Raw genomic sequence first — 21,376 nt, forward strand, 5'->3', positions numbered from 1 at the left:
TACCAAGCGTTTTTAAAATCCATATTTGTGATATAGTAACGCAACACAATAACACTTTTACTAACACTCAACACAATAAAACGTAGCAAGGGTCTAATAACAACTATAATTTTGAAGTAGTAATCTGCATTATATTCAGAGATACCCACAATCGTAAATTAGTATGAAAATACCTGCTTTTTGTATTAATAATAAAGTCACAGGCACTACTACTACTTCTACTACTACGGTTATAGAAAGAAATGCTAAGTTTCAGTTGAGGTTATTGTTAGTGATTTTTTCCCCTCACCTAAATGCATGGATTCCTCTAAATTCTATCCTCAGACCCCTTTAGGAGTCATGGAGCCTGGAGTAGAATTCCACTAAATCCACGTACTTTTATTTCTTACTAGCCTCCTCACCATAAAAATCCAGTCAGGCTTGTCTGAACATGTTCTACCCCACTTTCTTTCTGGACCATGCTATTGCCCTTCCTTATTTACAATGTCATGTTTCCACCTTGATGTTTATCAAAATCTTAACTACCCTTTCAAAACCAATTCAAGTTTCATTTCCTTCTTGAATCCTTTTTCTACTGCTCAGCCTATATAGATCCCTTTATTCTCAGAACTCCTAATGTACCTGTGGATCCTTGCCTCACGATTCAACATTTAATTATTCTCTTATAGTTCCACTTCTGTGTTTCTTCATCTGAGGGCATAAGATCCCTGAGGAATGGGCTATATGCTTGTTTCTAGGACACTACCTATACATAACATAGGCATACAGAATGTATGCAGTTACCCACTCTCAGTAAATCAAGTATTAGAATATTGTTTGTTTGGCAACTTCAAGTACCAGAAAATACAATAAGGCCAAAATTTCCACCAACCAGCTAAAAACATACAGCGTAAATTAAACTTAATACTTCACCTCAATCAGAACCTAGATACTCCCATTATATTAAAAACTCAGAAGCTAATTTGTTAGGCAGTAATAAATTCCAAGTAACAAATCCGGAAAGGGGTACTAAAGTAGGCATAAAACAATGATTCATTCCAAAAATATTTGCTAAGCACCTACTACATGCCAGGTGCTAGTTCAGATTACACGGATTTAGGAGTAAAAATGCAAAACGTCTCACACAGGAATTTATTGTCACACCTTGGAGTAGAACCTGGGACTCCTGATTCTCTGAAGCTCTGAAAGCAAAAAACCACTTCTATCTTTCAGAAAAGGTTAAGTATAGGTCAGGGGGGATGTTCTCTATTTCAGAAGGCAATAAACCATATAAAATATTATAAAAATAGATTTGGAGCTATTAAGATATATAGATGTAAAATCTACACAGATATTAACATATATATAAAAAATCTACATAGAATGTATATATAGAGAGATAGATATATAAACATAAAAATCTCTCCATATAAAATCTAAAAATAGATTTTGGGATAAATTTCAGTTATCTTATGCAGAATATTTATTGCCTAATGATACTAAATGAGTGAAGTGTTACTTACTCATTGACTGATTAATATTTTAACTACAAACATTTCATAAAGTTTTGTTTTTCTTCAAAGGGCTATGCCAAGTTGCTTCATTTATTTCATTTAAAATATAAAAACTTATCTACCAATATCCCAGAGATAGGGTGGGGTGGTAGCAGTGATGGTGGTAAATATTATTCTAAGTAATCTTTTTAAACGGAGTGAAGGATACAAAAGAGGATAATGGGAATGTGGGTAGGAAAGAAGGAACTGCTTGGTACGCATTTCAATCTTTACTGTTGATTATGAGACCCAAAAGAAATAATTCGTCTTAAAGTGAAGTTCTTAGACTAATAGCAATGGAATTCAGAGGGTAAGCGAGTGAAAGGGAAGAGGGGGTGGGTGGGTGGGGCTGGAACAAGTAAACTGAGAGCCTGACAATGCCACGTTAGCATTCCAAACTCATCTTGTCCAAAACTCAACTCACTGCTCCCCCCACCCAATAATGTATCTCTGTTATTAATAACAGAACATGATTCTGAAGCTAGAAATCTCAGGATATTCAATCTCCTTTTCCTCACCATATACAGTCAATGGCAAAGTTCCACTATTATTCCCAGAAATATTTTTGCATTCATCCCCTTCTCTATTCCCACATGTCCTTGTTCAGGTATCTATTACCTGGACAATGACAGTAACATAATAATCTCTCATCTGATGGCTTATTCCATTCCCAGGCCTTTCTAAGCTGTATTTCACAGTGGTAATAAACTTTATAGCTCCTAAAACTAGAGCTGAATGTTTCTACCCAAGAGGTTAAGAGATTTTGTAGAATTATACTGTATTGAGTTTCAGCAGAAGGTGGTGACACTGACCTCGGGAATAATGGAAAAGAGTTAGACAGGAAAAGAGAAGACTTGAAGAACAAGAGCTTACTACAAAGGGGTCAGAAAAACTAGATAAAATATAGGAAATAATGGGATCAAGAGAGCCAAATGAAAAGAGGTGTAACAGTATTACACAGTTTCACGTTTTTCATATCAGAAGGTTTCCTAAGAATAGCTAATACCGATTAAGAATTTATTATGTGCTAGGCAGTGGGCCAACCTTGATAATGCATTCCCTCATTTAATGCTCCCAGCAATCATGGGAGGTAGGTATCTCTATCAGACTCAGCTGACTACACATTGTTCTCTCCCAGAGAGGAACAATATTTTATAGAGCACCCTCCCCCGCTTAGTCTCCATGATTCCTAAAACAGAGCACTAAACAATTCACGTTCTTACTATGTTGGTGTCAAGAGTACCAGAAAAAGCCATTATTCCTATAAATTTTATTAATCTGTCATGGACTAACACAATATATACCTGTATATACAGATATATACTTACACACATATACATACACATACAAACATACTATGGATCTGAAAATAAAATACTGCACCTTTCAAAAATAACTTCTCCTGGTGCTTAAATCTGCACTGCAACAGTGAAAGCTCAGGACATTTTAGCCTTGTAAAGTTCAAAGGACAAAAGGTATACCAAAATGCTTTTTAAAATATAGTTATTACTGGTAAGAAACTTGGCCTAGAACCTCTACCTGGAAACAGGGAGGACTTACCGTAGGTAGAAGGCAGGTAGATTAATGTTACTTTCTTTTAAAATGTGCACAGGACATTTCCTATGAGACAGGCTACGATGGACTAAAACTCTAAGCTCAGCCTGCTATTTTGCAATGTGTGCTCCATCTGATATAAGAAGTCTGGGACAAAGTTTAGATGATTTTACATAAATCCATAGGAGTGGAATGTTTGTTCGAAAGCATAGGTACTTAGAAAAGACGTTTGACCATAACCCCTACTCTGGAATCTCAAAAACTCATTTACTTTCAAAAGCAAGTAAGTTCACTAGCTTTAAACATTAGCTGTCTCTGTGTGTGTGTGTGTGTGTGTGTGTGTGTGTGTGTGTGTGTGTGTGTGTTCACTCATTCATTCACAAATATTTAAAGAGAGCTTAAGTGCCAGGACATTGTAGTAACATTGTAAAAACTTATGTTTTGTGGGAGAAACTAAAAAGTAAACAGAATGTTTATTATAACATAATATGGTTATATACCCTTTGATAAGGGAAATCAAACAAAAAGCTAGAGATATGATGTCAGACAATTAAGTTCACGAACTCATCCTAGAAAAAGTGCTACCTACCTCATTGCTGAATATCACTATGGTCATCTTCGAAGGACTCTCCTTGGGAAGCTATGAACCGCTGCCAGCGCCTAGTCCACCCTTCAAAGCAATTTTGGAACTCTTTTTCTGGAATGGCCATCAGAGCTGTCATCGTATTACCCTTCATGTCCCTGAATGTCATCAACATGTCTTCCTTTCAATATTTCCTTTATCTTTGGGTAAAGAAAGAAGGCATTGGGGGCCAGATCAGGTGAGTAGGGAGCGTGTTCCAATACAGTTATTTGTTTACTGGCTAAAAACTCCCTCCCAGACAGTGCCCTGTGAGCTGGTGCATTGTCATGATGCAAGAGCCATGAATTGTTGGTGAAAAGTTCAGGTCGTCTAACTTTTTCATGCAGCCTTTTCAGCACTTCCAAATAGTAAACTTGCGTAACTCTTTGAACAGTTGGTGCAATTTCATAATGAATAATCCCTCTGACATCAAAAAAGGTTAGCAATATCATTGCAACAAGTTCGTGAACTTAATTGTCAGAACTTTGTACAAATTATCAAGAAGGAAATATCATTAGAGTTAATCAGTAACAACTGAAAAAATGGTGGCATTTAAAAAATATTTGTCAGAACACCTTAATATGAAGTAAATATATCTGAATGGAACTCAGAAGATCTGCCTTTTTACCAATTCTGTAAACTGAAGCTCACCTTCTCCCTTTTCTGATTTCCAGCTATTAAGTCAGAAATGTAAGTTTCTCCTTGCTAGCTATTTTGCATTCCTGTTCTTAATTTTTGTTTTTGATCTCTCTCTCTCGCTGTCCCGTCTGTTTTAGAGAAATGTTGTCACAGAAAACCATTCAGGTACCTAATAACAGTATCAAACCCTTCTCACAATATTGCATAGAGCTACCTCATTTTACAAAAATGTAGGACAATGCTCTGAAAATGATTAAGATACATGTTAAGGCACAGCCATCTACCTATCAAATAAGTATGGTTAATTACATATTATAATATATATCCCCCAAACTGTCTCCCAATCACATAATTTCGGGTGCCCTTAATATCAGATACACAACAGTATGTTAATAAAATAACCAATTTTCACAATGTTCTTTACATGCTAGGAGAATATGGCTTTGCTAATAAACCTTAAATCATAGTACAGTAAAAATAAAAAGGTTACAGGTAAAGTTTTTAATAAGTATCACTACAATTTCTCATATACCAATTCAATTGATGACTCTGAAATTTCTATTTCTAGCCTGAATCTCTTGCTGGAATTCTATTTCATATATCAAATCGCCTACTTGATATCTTTCGTTATATGTCTAATAGGCCTTTCAAAGTTAACCTGTCCAAAACCAAATTTTTGATTGCCCAGCCCAAACTTGCTACTTCACTGTCTTCCCTAACTCTGTCAACAGTGACTATATTTTCAACTGCTTGGGCCCCAAATCTTGGAGTCATCCTTGACTTCCCTTTTATGCCTCGGATCCAATTCATCAGCAATTCCTGCTTATACAGGGTTTGAACCATATCCAAAATCTGACCTTTTCTCACCCTTTCCTGTTACTATGTAGTCCAAGCCACTATCATCTCTCATTTGGATTATTGCAATAATGTCCAATATGGTTTCCTTGCTTACATTTTTGCCCCACTTCCATAGTTTATTCTACACAGAGCGGCCAGAATAAATCTTTAAAAAATAAAATTACCATCAGTTAACAGTTTGAAAAGAAAACCATATGACAATGTCACTTAATGTAGGAAAAGCATTTGACAAAATTCAATATGCAGTCATGATAAAAACTCTTAAACTACGAATAGAGAGGGAACTTTCTCAACTTGATAAATAGCACCTACAGATAACCTACAGCTAACATATACTTAATGGTGAAAGACTGAATGCATTCCCCCTCAAATCAGGAACAAGACAAGCTTGTCTGATTTCATCACTCCTATTAAACATAGTTCTGGAAATACTAGCCAGAGCAGCAAGGCAAGAAAAGGAAATAAATAGCATATGGATTGGAAAGGAAGAAATAAATTTATCTGTTTTCAGAGACACATTAGAAAACCCATGAAATCTACCAAAAAACTCCTAGAATTGCTTAGCTTAGCAAGGTCTCAGGGTACAGGGTCAACTCACAGAAAGCAGCCATATTGCTATAAACTAGCAATGAACAACAGGAAACCAAAATTAAAACACAATAGCATTTACAATTGCTCCACAAACTTTATCTAGGTATAAATCTAAAAACAAACAAAAAATTTTTAAGAGTTGTGTGTTGGAAACCACAAATGCTGATGAAAGATATCAAAGATCACCTAAATATAAGGAGATATGCTGCGTTCATGGATTGAAACAAAAACAAAAATAAAAAACCCGCCAATTTTCCCCAAATTGATCTATGGGTTTAATGCAGTTCCTATCAAAATCCCAGCAGGATTTTCTGGTAGATTCTAAATTTTACATGGAAAGGAACTGGAATAGCTGAAACAATTCTGAAAAAGGAGAATTAAGCTGGAGGAATTTCACTACCTGATTTTAAGACTTACTATATAGCTACAGTAATGAAGAGAGTACTGGTGGAATAATAGCCTCAAAGCAATGGAACAGAATAGAGAATTCAGAAACAGATCCTCAAGTACAGACATCTGATTTCTGATAAAGGTGCAAAGCAATTCAATGGAGGAAAGACAATTTTTTTTACAACAAATGGTGTTGCAGCAACTGGACATCCATAGACAGAAAATGAACCTTGATCTAAATGTCACAACTTTGTATAACAGTTAAGTTAAATGATTACTGATTTACATATGCAAGACATAAAGCTTTTAGAAAAGTTTTATAAGAAAACAGGAGAAAAATATTTGTGACCTAAGTTAAGCACAAAGTTCTTAAGACTTGACAAAGGCATAATCCATAAACAAAAAAAATGAGTAAATTATTAGACTTTATCAAAATTAACTTTTTTTTGATCTGCAAAAGTCCTTGTTAAAAGGTTACAAAGATAAGCTGCAGACCAGAAAAAACTATCTGCAAATCACATACTCAGTTAAGAATTTGTATACAGAATATGTAAAGAACTCACTAAATTCAACAAGAAGAAAACAAACAAAACCATTAGAATATGAGCAAAAGACCTGGACACTTCACCACTAGAATATATAGACACCAAAGAAGCACATTAGCCATTAGGGAAATGCAAATTAATGGTACGATGAGATGTCACTACACACCTGTTAGAATCATTGAAATAACAAGTATTCACAATAGCAAATACTGGCAAGGATGCCTCCAGAGAAACTGGATCTCACATATGTTGTCGGTGGGAATGTAAAATGGTGCAGCCACTCTGGAAAAGGGGTAGCTTCTTATAACATTAAACACATTTATCACAACCCAGCAACTGCACTCCTAGGGATTTTTAAAAAATGTGTTTTCACATAAAAAACTGTACAAAACTATTCACAGCAGTGTAATTTTTATTGCCCCACACGGAAACCCAAGTCTTCAATCAGTCAATTATTCAACACATTGTGGTACGTCCATAAAATGGTATACTTCTTAGCATTAAAATGGAATGAACTATTGATACAACAAATTGGATAGACCTTAAGGGCATAATGCTGAGTGAAAAAAAGCCAATCTCAGAAGATAACATAATGTATAATTACATTAACAGAATACACTCTCCAAGCACCAAAATTATAGCAACAGACAGATCAGTGGTTGCCAGGGCTTCATGATGGTGGAAAAGTATGTCTATATAGATGGTCCCTGACTTACTAAGGTTCGACTTAATGTTATCTTGACTTTATGATGGTGTGAAAGCGACCTGCATTCAGTAGAAACTGTACTTCAAATTTTGAATTTTGCTATTTTCTTGTGCTAGTGACAGGTGGAACGACACTCCCTCGTGATGCTGGGCAGCGACGGCAAACTACGGGGAGGGTAGTCCCCAAAGTTCTACCTTGTACATGTTGTCAGTGTTCTGTGCTTTCACATCCCATCATGCCTACAAAACACCTATCTTTGTCTCTTGCTTCTGCAGAGAAGAGGAAGGCTCTTGAGATGAAACTCAACATAACTGCCCAACTGTAGCTAATGTAAGTGATCTGAGCATGTTTAAGATAGGCCAGGCTAAGCTAAAATTTGGTAGGTTAGGTGTATTAAATGTGTTAACTTAATGATATTTTCAACTTATGATGGGTTTATTGAACTGTAACCCCATTGTAAGTGCAAGAACATCGGTCTAGGAGTAATATAAAGGAATTTCTTTGTGGTGATGGAACAATTCTAGTTCTATAATCCTGACTGTGATGGTTACAAATCTATACACATAATAAATAATATAGAACTATACACACAAACCACAAACAAATAAATCATGCTGTAAGAAGTGACAAAAAAAAGGCAAATAGATTAAAGTCTTAAAACCCCTACGTGGCTTCCTCTCCCCCTGAATAAAATCTGAAGTCCTTACTACAGCCTAAACGGGCTACGTGAAAAGCGCGTACTTGGCTCTCATGTACCCTTCTCCCTCTCTCAGTGCCAACTACACTGGCCTTCTTGTTCTGGGAACATGGCAAGCATGCTCCCACCTAAAGGCCTCTGCAAATGCTTTGCCTCCATTTAGAAAGCTCTTTCCCTTGATCAACTTCATTCAGGTACCTGTTCAAATGTCACCTAATCAGAGAAGTGATGTCTCCTTTCCCTCTCTCTCTCCATAGACACCTGAAAACCAGCAAATATCTTCCTCATCGGTTACGGCCCCGGTATGTTCTTGTATTTGTGAATGGCAGGCACTAGACTACGCACCCAGGTACTCAGGCCGGGGCCTGTGTGATTCTTACCTTGCTTTACTTCATACTCAGTATTCTCTTCTTAAATTCATCACCTACTCTTCTTAATCACAGCCCTAATTCAGCTCCTTGTCAACTTTCAAGTATCTGACACTCCTTCCCAAGCCTGGCTCTTTTCTAAATATTCTCTACACTGCAGCCAGAGATCTTTCTACAATGTTAATTTAAGCACTTGCCTTCCATCATTTATAGGGTAAAGCCAAATCTACTTTACAAAGCATACAAATATCTTCATGCTCTGTCTTCTAATTTTCCACCTCACTTCCTAAGAACCCACCGCTGGTGCCCAATGCACTGTGGAATTACTCAGTTACTGAATACACATGGACTTTCCTACCGCCATCCTTTATGGATGTTGGTCTGACTGAAATGGCCTCTCTTCTCCCAACTTGGACTTCTCTTCCTTGTCCATCTGACACACACTCACGTCAAGCATCACTTTTCCTTGGAAGACTTCCCTCTCATATTCCTTCATCCCTCACTGAGCCAGTTCCTCCCTCCTGTAGATTCCTTATGTGTCCTGGCACTGCATTTGTTACAGAATAACACCATAGTTTGTATATGCCTTTTGAGGGCAAGAACTGTATCCTCCTCATCTCCAAGGCCTCGTCACCTAGTATATAGTACCTGGCACACAGTAGGAACTCAAAACTACTGGATCAGTGAATTAGACTGACTAAAAAAAAATGCAGAGATAAGACATAGTGGAAGAATGAGTCAGGCAAGATTTCTTGGGTTAGCCAGCTATTTTGCACAGGTGGGTCATAGAAGACATGTGAAACAAATTCTACGGACTTTTCTTGTTATTCTTTTGATCATGTGATATCCTATAAAAGTTGAAGTTCTAATCCTGCGGCTTGGTTTGGCTAAGATCACCAGTTCAATTTTCCCATGAACCAGTCACCTTCCCCCCAAAGTACTTCTTGTTCCACTAGCAGAGCTACGGCAACGGCTCGGAACAGTGATCCCGTAAATTCATGCCATTGTTCATAAGGGGAAAATCTCATAAAGAGAGTGAGGCCAACCAATCATCTCAGCCAGAAAAATCTCAAAAAAAAAAAAAAAAAACAGAAAAAAAAGCAAGCTGAACCAATACATTTCAGTACATTTTTATATGTAAAAAAGCAGAATCGTCTGTGTGGAAATGGGAATTTTTTTGCAATTCCCCATGTACACGTGTTTGTTTTTCCTTTTCTTTAGAAAATCATCATAAAGTGGCAAATAGTACTTAGTCAAGTACAGTTCAGGTACATGCTAGTAACAAGGTAAACAGCAAGTTACTCTTAATACAATACCTGTGTTTCCACCAACTTTTGTTAGACAATGACCCCTTAGATATATCCTTAAGCACTACCTTTTTTCTCCAATTTTAGCAACTGCTTAACTGTAATACCTACATACATCTGCTTAACTTCCAAAGAGTAGATGTCCATGTTTATCAGGTCACTAACTGCCTTTTAAAAATTAACCAAGCAACTATACCACAATTTGTGCTCAATGGATTAAAATGGAATAATACATACTCTGTTTTGAATTCCTTTTAGAAAGCAAGTTTTTTTACCTATACTGTAAAATTCTCTGTAACTATTTTCTAACGATGACTTAGCACCAATAAAAAACTATGATCAGGAACTGTTAGTATAAAAGCAAAGTATAAAAGACAGAACAGTCCATAGAATATCAATATGAAAGCAAGTATCCGCCTGTATACTATAGACTTGAATATTAATTTTTAAAAGGTTTCTTCAATTTAAACATTTATATGATTATTGGTTTAATTGCAGCATATAAGACAAACTGTTGCAAATGGCAAAAAAGCAAAATTAACTTGCTGAACTGATTATCACTGTCAGTAAGTGACCAATCTGAAAGGATATGAAAATATGCTAGGATTTCAAAATATTGGCATTTCATGGAAACAAAAATGAAACTTTTGTGTATGTGCATATAGTCATTCACACTACATGTTGCCTTTCCTAATAGCAAAACTATTCTTCAATAAAACAAGACTGACAAGACCAATATGTATCTCAGAACTCTTTCAGCAATAATAAATCATTTATCTGACTAATGGCTGGATCTCCATCACTATCTGTGTTTCTAACTGCACAAAAACTGCACATGTGGAAGACTAACGAGTATTACCTCTAGTATTAAGAGATTTCACATATACACTATAAAATATTCTAAACATACTTATTAAAATGGAAGCCATCTTTAAAACTGTTTCAAAATTAACCACAACAACTGGATTTACACTTCAGTAATAAGTTATTTGTATTACTATAATAACAGGAAGAGTTCTGACATTTACTGAGTAATCAATAAACAAATGTGGTTATTAACATGTTAAATTATTTATACAAATAGCATTTCATAGTAATTAGTAGAGTAAAATACAACAATCACATCAGTTTACTCAATAGATTAAGATACATTTTTTGGGGGAAAAATCACAGTAAAAAATAACAGTTAATCTAGTAATAAATACTGGGAAATTTAGCACTATATCCCTTTTGAATGTGAAATATGGACATAGAAGAGTATTGTTGAAATAGAAGAATATTAATTAGCAAGTTAAAACAGAAAATGTACAAAGATCTTTTTATACAGATAAAGTGGCACATTTTATAGTATTAGGTTGGTGCAAAAGTAATTGCGGTTTTTGTCATTATTTTTAACCTTTTGAACCGCAATTATTTTTACACCAATCTAAAATTTAACCTCATATTTGATGTGTTTTCAAAATCTGATCCATGACAATTTTCTAATGATTTTCACACAAAAGAATTAAATTATGCATTGTGGACTACTTTCAAATTGAAAATGTGGGCTTTTTCACAGGAACTAGGAATAATTACTAATTTGCATGTTTCTTTTGTGATAAAAAAAACCCACAGTAATATTTTGTTTCTTTCATCCTTCGTCTAAAGAGTTCCAATAAATTAAACAGTATATAAATTAATTCCTTTTCATTCTATTTGCTGAGGAAAAATGAAGTGAACAGGTACCCTGAACGAAAAACCTAAAAAGCAAAATCCCAATTAAATCACTTCCCATTCTTTAAGCTACATATATCTAATTAACTAGAACAAGAATCCGCCTTGTTCTATTTGAAAGATTAATACTTTTAAAAATTAAGCTTATAACTGAAGGTGCTCAAAAATGAAGCCAATATAAACAAGGGGAGAAAAACTGCAGCATAGGCTATGCGTACTTTACATTTCGACTACTACTGATTGACGCCTACTAGGTTCCAGGTGGCTATAGCACTAGCTAACATAAGAAATGCAGATAATGAATGTAGTTAAAACTATCATGCAGAGTAGGTGTGAAGTATACATACCATGTTTCCCCGAAAATAAGACCTAGCCAGACAATCAGCTCTTATGCGTGTTTTGGAGCAAAAATTCATATAAGACCCTGTATTATATTATATATTACATTATATTAGACGGTCTTATAGTAAAATAAGACCAGGTCTTATATGAATTTTTGTTCCAAAAGATGCATTAGAGCTAATTGTCTGGCTAGGTCTTATTTTCGGGGAAACACGGTATGTGTTTTTCTAAAGAAAAGTTTTAGGCTCAAAGAGTGAGTGATTAGTCTGAGACCACAGAGCTATAGTCAGCAATAGAGCTCAGATTTGAACTTGGGCTCATCTGACTTTAAAGCCCCGGTCTTTTCTCATTATACATACTTCACTGACTCCCAACATGGTAAAATTAAGATATTTAGTTAGAGAAGTACAGGTCGCAAGTTGACAGAAAGATTAACTCAAAATCAAAAGTAGTATTTTCTTCAGTTGCTAAGAGAATTAAAAACTAGGGAAACCTCCTCTTCTACTCCAATTTCCCCAGTTCATATCAGAATTATTGTGTGTGTGTGTGTGTGTTTTTTTTTTTTATTTCTCTGACTAAACAAAACTTGCCTGGTGTGAGAACCATGTTGTGCAAGGTCAAGATGCTGATTTCGAGTTTTTGTTTGTATTGCTATAGTGTTTTCTCTCACTGATAAGGGATGGAAAATCTTTCCACTGAATTGCCATTGGCTCTATACTAATAAAACGAGCAATATCTTCGGCCTGCCTGGGTAGCAAACTGATAGGCAGCACACTTGTGATGTGCTTAATTCTGCTAATACTAAAAAGGTTAACATTAAGATATTAAAGGTCAGTATAAACCTACACTTTAATTGAAACTGCCTTAAAGAGACAAGATAAACTTGTCATTTTAACAGTAAGAGCATATAATTATGCATGAATTATTTTTTCTACTCTGCTTTTTAAAACTGAGATTCATTTTAATGTCAACTCATAGGGAATAGGTTAATGAATACTAATCTGGCTGCAAATAACTGATTTCTTCCTTTCAATTTCTAGGATGTTTTTTAAATTTTTGTGTAGATTCAAAAAATGGTATTAAGAAGACTTTGCATGTCATCTTAGTCTGTGCTTAAAATTAGAGATTCAAAGACTTATGTCCAGTGCAGCTACTTTTCAGACTCAGAAGGTACCTACCAGCAAAGAGTTGTGATACATAGAAAAATTATCACACACAGTATTTTTTGAGCTCCTAACTACAGACTAGGCACTGAAGAGATGGTGAAGTCAAGGCTGAAAAGAAAATAAGACATGGTCTGTCCTTGAAAAACTCAGTTTAGTGATCTCCCAATTGAAAAGTGAAAAACAACTATTGCAATTTGATTGGCTATTCCATTCTTTTCTAAAAAACAAAACAAACAAAAAAAAACTAATTCATAATTTGAAGTATTTTCTTTTAACTTTGTAAAATTTTCCTTAATACTTTGTAAATTCTTTGAATTACCCATCTTCACGTAATAAAGGAGTAATAAGCAATAACAAAAGCAAACATTTATTGAATATTTACAATATCCCAGGCACTGTGCTAAATGTTTTACAAATATTTCCATGAATTGGAATCTTAAACAATATTTGTGTCTAGTTGTCATCAACCTGTATGACAAGATGTATCACAATATTCCTTCACCAAAAAAAGATTTCAGTTTCACGTATAAACTCCGAAAAAGTACTAGTGACTATAAGTTACAGTTGCCTTTTTAAGGTTGTAGACAAGACTGCTTTCTTTAGTTGTTCAAATGAAATGTATATTAAATAACGTTCCACACACAGTGCTATGAAAACTTCTTGGAAGGGTCAACAACTTCAACTATGTCTTATAGAACTAGATAGGCAGTATACAAAAAGTTGCAATTTACTGAGCCCCTTCTGTATATTAGATAATTTATATTTAGATAATTAGATAATGTGTAATTCATCATCTCAACATCCTTGTAGTATTATCATTCATTTTACAGAGAAGAAAACAGGCTCAGAGAAGCTAAGAAATTGTAATTGGCCCCAAATCACAAAGCTGTGTCAAAACCAGGATAGTAAACTCCAAATTTTCTATTGTGCTACAAAGCAGCTATTAATTGAAACTCTGTAACTCTTAAGTACAAATATAATCCTGTTCTCAAGTTATGAAGTGTATTCTTAATCAAAGAAAAAATTTATGTATGGGATAGTTTTGTTTTTGAAAACAAGGATAATATTGATTATTCAGTTTTCAAAAGAGCAAATACTGGGGGTGCCAAAAAAATGTATACAAGGGGACACTTGGGTCGTTACTCAAGCAGTAGTTCGCCATAATCAGAAATGTCTGGACGCTGATGGTAACCACTCTGAGCACCTCTTATGATTGCAGAAGTCAAACGTGACTTGTATTCATGTTTTGTTATCGGTATATATTGAGTATTACAATTTTAATAGTTTTCCTTTCTTAAAATGTGTATACATTTTTTTGGCACCCTCTGTATGCAATGTCTACTCCCCATTCCTCTTCTGATTTATTTTTCTACACAGTAGTTTTTTCTCCCAGACACACTACAAGTTCACAAATGTACTTCCACTACTAAAATGTGAACTAGACAAAGACAGAAATTTTGTCCGTTATTCACTGCTGCCTCTCTAGCATCTCAAAGGCCCCTGGTATATAGTAAATGCTCAATGAATATTTGTAAACTTAATGAATGCTGGGTACCCAGTACCCAGTAGGCATTTTCCTTTTTATCATGTAGGAAACACCAAAAAGATTAACGTTAAGGTATTAAAGGTCAAAAGAAATTTATCACTCCTTTGATACAAAATGTTAAACTGGAATAGATGATTTGAAACACAATAGAATTTCTTAGTAAAGTTTTACATTAAGAATGTTAATAAAAGAGGCAAATCAGAAAGACACATTCAGCAAAGCTTCATTTATCAAGCACCGTCAGGAGATAAGAGGGTCTACATACATAAATTTTGAACAAATGTACTTTTTAAAAAATTTATTGGGGTGACAGTTGTTAGTGAAATTACATAGATTTCAGGTGCACAATTCTGTATTACATTATCTATAAATCCCATTGTGTGTTCACCACCCAGAGTCAGTTCACAAATGTACTTTTAAATGCCAAAACTGTAATCAATTTTCATACAGATCTTTTATGAATATATATCCATGATTCTACTTTGTGGCAATTCTGATATGGATCTCCTTCTGAAACACCAACTTGTTAGCTGACACAGTGCTTTTAGCAGTAGTTCATTCTTTTCTGAGGATTAAGAAATTAGAAACTAAGCATATTTTGTAAAATGAGTCAATAAAAATCCAACTGAAAAGTCTAAGTGAAATACATAACTTTAATGTAACCAGCTATAAGTACTACTTAGTACTAAAATGGTGTTTTGAGGGATGCAATACTTAGAAAATAAAGAAAAACACAGCCATTCTTAATCTGACTCTATCAAGATCACAGTCAAGTTTACTACATAACTAAAGAGAATGTAAAAAGTACACTACTGGCTACCCCTAAGAGTACTTACTCAGGTCTTTAAGCTTAGTGATTTAGCAAGTGTCCTTGATTTTTTAGGATCAGAATCATAAAAGCTGAAATGTTAAAATACAGTAATTCTGGAAATACGATCCAGAAGTAAATAACACATACAGTCAAATTTCATATAATTTCAGTGTCTTCAAATCCTTACCACCTTACTACAGAGGATTTAAAATAAGATGACATATATGGACTGTCAGAGTCTATCAAAAGATTCAGAGCAAATTTCTTTAATACAGTTCAACATGATCACTTTGCTTGGCAGCCATCACTACCCACATCTCCAAATTCCTAGCTGCCTAAAACTGTTCATCTAATCCTCTACCAGTATCTCAACCCCTATCTTCTCCACCTTATTATTGTTTTGCCCTAATCGTCACATTTGCCTCTGTTATTACCTCATAATCCTTCTATTACAGAGTCCCGATCTTGGATGGAACAAATAAAAGATGACTTATGAAACATGGGAAAAGTGCTACTATTGTTCCCCTCTGGGTCATGGGAGCCTGGCCAGGTAGAGATATAATGGAATTGAAGCCTTTCTGAATTATAGTTTTATTTATGATCTTCACATATTGTAAAGATTATCAGGAACTTTTTTTCAAAACATCTGTAACAAGGCAAAAATTCCCTCTTAGAGTATGTTAATGATTATTAAAAAATAATCTTTTAGTCTTGATCAGTGCATCATAGCATGACTAAAAAATGCTATTTTAGATTATTCAGACATTCCTCACAGACTTTTTTGGCATGAAATTCATGAGTTTCATGTAAATGGTCTACATTACACCTATTTTTCAAAATGCAGTATGTTCATAGATATATATGTATATTTCATCCTAAACAGAACTTTAAGAATTTTCCTTACAGGGAAAACTACAGAAGTAGAATAATCTTTTATTTCTATCAAGACACACAAGACTAATCACGTTAAGACATTTACCCAAGAGTAATAAGTTATTAAAACTAAAGAACCAATACTCAATGATGGTATAATTGGGGATCTGGGTAGTAAGTACCTACTTAACGCTGCAGTTTAAACACCTCCTCATTTCATGAGATGTACTAATTGGTGTGCAAGCTTTAAACAACATCCTCCGCTGAAGGCAAGCACTTCTTTCCACTAAAGAGAGGACCAAATATAGGTAGTATTTCAATCAAATGGGAATGATTCAAGTCAAAATTTATTTTTCAGGAAATCTGTATCAGATGAGACTCTGATCACTTACCCACTTAATGAATTACAAAAGCACAGGTTCTACTAAGTGACAGTTCACTAAAGAGGGCTGAAAGCTTACATTTCATCTGTGTCCTTTGAGAATACTTTTAAAGTCAGGAAAAGTTATTCTATGCACCCAAGAGAAAAGTGAAATAATGGAGTATATTCAGTGGATGACTTACTCATCTAATTAGCACATTCAACTTCCAGTTGATCCTTTAAAGATTTAAATCGTAAGCACCCTCTATTAAAAACTGAGTAGATTTTAAGGGGAAAAACCCCCAATGAAGTTCTGAATCACTGGAATTTTTGTTCTATTTCCTGTTAACACACTGATAGTACCATCATTCAATACATTTGTTCCATACACGTTTTAAAAAGCTATAGGATCCTTTTAAAACTACATAACTTGGCCCTAATTTAATTTGTAGCTCATTTATCTGACAATTCCTCTCATTGTTTCTAATTTAAGTGCTCAGCCAAGGCATACAACAAGACGAAAAGCATGTCTTCCTTTCCTATAGAATGCAATGGTTTCAAAATGTAAAGTCTTAAACCGTCAGCGTTTAAAATCACTCACGAAACTGTTACAAAACAGTTTCTGTTACAAAAAGTTAAGGGTATTTTTTAAAAGGTATCACTACTCTGCTACTGTAGCAAGAGTGCGATAAGCAGCAGTAGGGTAAAAACTGAAAGCAAAAATTCTGCTCCATGCCCACCACAATCCCCAGCCCAATCTGAAATTGCATAACGAGCCACACTCCTCTCAGTGAGCTACAGCACGAGCTGATTCCTTTCATAAACTACGTGAATCAACCTGACCCTAAAATCCGACAGTTTACCAACTTACCTAAAAACAGACAAGATGGATGCAAAAAGTATACTGTCTGACTGTGGCCTCGAATGCAACCTTCGTGTTCAAGAACTTTCCAATGAATAAAGGCACGGAAAACACCCTCGCACTGGGGACTAGAATTGCACGAACTCGAGAGACCCCTGTGAAGCAGCAGGTTCCCTCCGCGCTCCTGGAAACCCCTCTTATCGGAAACATTTGAAGAATTTGTCCGCAACAATTAAGCTGACTTGAAGAATGGGAACCTAACATCTCAAATAGACTATATATGGCACGGAACACGGCCCAACACCTCAATGCAAACTCCCACGGCCTGGGACACTGGGGTATACCCGTCAGCCGGGGCCGCCCCACAGCATCAGCACCGGGAGCTACACCTGTCACCTGTTCAGCAACGCCCAGACCCTGCCAGCCTCCCGGCCACCACCACACTCCCAGGGCTCGGGGCTGGTCCCACAGAACACCAGCAGCATCTCGTGAAGTGCAGGGGGCCACACGATCACAGCGCGGCTTGCTCCCCACTTCAACAAGGCGTCACCAAACCGACCCTGGAACGGCAGCGACCTGCCCCCCAGACCCCCGAGGACTCGCTCGCTCTCTACCGCCGGCACCTCGCCTCTAAGTCGTCGTGAGCCAGACCACGGCTCCCCCCAAACGCGTTTCCTCCCCTCGCCCCGCGTCCCACATGGCTGAGGGGCGGGCCGGGGGCGCCGGGGCAGGCGGGGGCCCTCCCCGCCCTGGCCGCCGCCCCCACGCGGGGCTCGCCCGCGCGCCCGACTCCGACGCATGCCCCCCTCCCCCTCCACACACACTCCCCGGAGCCCAGGCCCGGCCCGATGCTCCCCACCCCCACCCGGTCGGAGGACTTGGGGGGCCTCCCTCCGCCTCGCCGCTGGGGGAAGGAAGGAGGCGGAGGGAGGACGAGTGGGAGGAAGAAGCGGACGCCCCTCGAGGGCCTCGCGAATCGGCCGAGCCCCTTCCAGACGGAGGGGGTGCGGGGAGCTGGGGGAGAGCCGGACCCGGGACCCCGCCGAGGCCCGGCAGCGCTGTCCGCTTACCCTTCGCCGCCGCCGCTTCCCCCTCCTCCTCCTCGGCCGCCGCCGCCGCCTCTCCCACTAGGGCAGCCGTCTCCCCCGTCGCCGCTGCCGCCTCCACCACCACGGCCGCCGCCAGCGCCGCCGCCGCCTCCGATTCCACCCGGCAGGGGGGACACCTCAGCCGTCCCTCCCTCCCCGCTCAGCCCCTCCGATCGGCCGCCGCCGCCAACTCCCTCCGGCCGCCGCCGCCGCCGCCGCCGCCGCTCGTGGCTGAGGGGGAGGGGAGGGGGTCGGGCTGGGTCGCCCCGCCGGCGGCTGCTGCAGACCGAAGACGACGGCTGGGTGGCGTCGCCGCTCCCCGCTCCTCGGCTCGGGCTCGCTCGGCCTCCCTACCTCCCTCTGCCCCCACCCCCCTCGCGCTCGCCTGCCCTCCCCCCACCCCCCCAGCTCTCGCTCGCTCTCGCCGAGGCTCTGCCAACCCAGTGCAAATCAAAATACTGTCACACAATATGGCGGCGCGGCCGCCGGCAAACACCGCGAGATCTGCGGCCGCGGCTGAGGCGGCGGCTGTGACGAGGCCTCCCCCAGCCGTGCGGCGGGGGAGCGGCGGCGGCGGCGGCGGCGGCGGCGGCGGCGCGGGGATGCTCTTCCTCCGCCCGCACCCCTCCCCCGACACTCGCAGCCTCCGCGCCTGTCTTGCGAGGGCTGGCGGCGCGGCGCTGCCCAGGGCCGCGGGGCGGTGCGGGCCGCCGCCCGGGCCTGCGAGGGGAGGCGCTGGCGCCCACGGCCCGGGATTTTGTTTCAGTTCTCGTGCCGGCCACACATACTTTGCAGGGGGACTGCAGGCGGGTGGAGACGCTGCAGGGTTTCCCCGGTCTCGGGGGCCGACGCCGATCTGAGCTGAAAGGAGGGCACCTCGCGCTCCCGCCAGCCCGGCCCGTCGGGAAGCGGGCGGCGGGGCTCGCGGGGTGGTCGCGGCGCCGTGCGGGGCGGGGGCCGGGATGCTGCGGCCGCCGCGGGCCTCCTCCGGCCGGGGCGCGCGGGCAGCAGGTGGGCCCGGGGGGAGCCGGGTGTCCCGCCGCCGCGGGCTGCGGGCTGCGGACACACCCCCTGGCGTCCGGCCGCGTGGCTAACCGAGGGCACCGCGCCGGGGAGCAGGTCGTCCCCGGGGGCGCGGAGACGTGCGGGGGGAGCCGCGGGACGCGCAGCCGGGGGACCCGGGGACCGTGTCGGGCTCCCAGTTTTCTCGGGCGCCTGCAAAAACAACAGTCTAAAATGCTGCCAGGGTTTTGTCGTTTCGATTTTATTTTAATTGCACGTTCCTAGAAATCCTAGAAGCAGAGCCAAAGACACTTTAACTTGGGGGGAGACGGGGAGACTTCTTTCTATCTTCTTAAAGAAATATTTGTTTAATTTCCTCTAGAAAAAAAAGTGTGTCATGCTCAGACATTTCTCACAATGTAAAATATTTATTTGAACAGCCTAGCGCTTTCGTGGTGTCCAAAACGCGACGGCGTTTTTCTGTCCCTGTCCAAAATGTCCGTATTTCTCTGCCAGTTTCTTCCTTGAAGAGATTGTTACTTACTCCCCCGAAAGATCTTAAAGGACCATTTTTAGTCTATTTCCAGTGTGAGCGCTGTAGCTACAATCGGCCTTTTTTTTTTCTTTTTTCTTTTTTCCAAGCACCTTTGAAGTACAAGCTTCTCTAAAGGTGTGGACCTTACCCCGGTTTTTTTCTCCTCATTTAAAAATGCCTTAAACCTTGGGATATAGCACTAATTCAAAACCCTTCGAAAGCCAAAAGTATTTATTGTTATTTACCAATCAGAATTTAACCATTTTCATGGTCAATGTCATTAAGAGATATAAAAGGAAATTAGGATTGAAAAAATGGAAAGGCATGGTTTTAATTTATTTGCTGGTACGGTAATAAGAAATCACTGAACTTTAATACTTTACAGTACTCTGAGGAATTATTTCCATACTCAGTATTAAAATTGATGAAATGAGTTACAGTGTTTTTACCGTATGTTCCAGAAAGTCAGGTCGGGTTTTATATAAACTTTTGCTCCAAAAGACCCATTAGGGTGTTTTTTCAGGGGATGTCTTATTTTTTTCACGTATAACAATCTACATTTATTCAAATATAGTCATGTCATCTTCTTCTGGAACGTTGTCATAACGTACTAAATGCGTCCTCTGACTGATGCTCTTAACTGGGACTTATTTTTGGGATAGGTCTTATTTTGGGGGAAACACGATAAGTAAATTTCATTTGTTATTAAAAACCACTATAATGCACAGCACATTGATTCACAGGAGTGATGCACAAATGTGTATCACACAAAATTTCCGAATTACAAACCAATATTTATTATATGGTGCTTTACAATTTACGAAGTATTTTTAAGACAAAAAATTTTAAATATATTGAGGTGACAATAGTAAAATTACATAGGTTTCAAGTGTGCACTTCTATGACACATCAATACATCATCTGTACATCACATTGTGTGCTCACCACCCAGAGTCAGTTCTTCCATCACCATATATTTGACCCCTTTACTCTCTTCTACCATCCCCTATAATGTATGTGAAGTTTTTTCACATACATTGTCTACTTTGTTCTTCACAGATTCTTTTGTATGCATTATTACTACCACCACAAATTTGCAACTGAAGATCTTATATTTCAAGGGGCTAAATTACCCAATCCAAAACAATAAGTGAACAGTAGGGCTTTGAAGAGATCCTCTGACTCCATATCCTAGATCCTTTCTACCATTCCATCATGCAAGACTTATCCTCTTTGCTTAAACAACTTACAATGGTAATAATAATAGG

The 21,376-nt window shown here is 38.9% G+C and overlaps 1 protein-coding gene across 6 annotated transcripts in view; it reads right to left on the reverse strand.

Moving 5' to 3' along the window:
- Positions 1 to 19,389, reverse strand: part of TAB2 (TGF-beta activated kinase 1 (MAP3K7) binding protein 2) — an 80,052-nt gene extending 60,663 nt beyond the window's left edge. For 4 of the 6 annotated variants that reach the window (XM_081045270.1, XM_081045268.1, XM_081045271.1 and 1 more), the window contains exon 1: positions 18,554 to 18,910. The gene's annotated coding sequence lies outside the window, so the exon portion shown is untranslated. Of the gene's footprint in view, positions 1 to 3,675; positions 3,774 to 18,553; positions 18,911 to 19,359 lie in introns of those variants that run through there. The other 2 variants (XM_081045269.1, XM_081045267.1) reach the window with 2 other exon arrangements.
- Positions 19,390 to 21,376: the final 1,987 nt, after the last annotated feature.

Source organism: Rhinolophus hipposideros (genome assembly GCF_964194185.1).
Source record: "Rhinolophus hipposideros genome assembly, chromosome: 3".
Taxonomy (NCBI): domain Eukaryota; kingdom Metazoa; phylum Chordata; class Mammalia; order Chiroptera; family Rhinolophidae; genus Rhinolophus; species Rhinolophus hipposideros.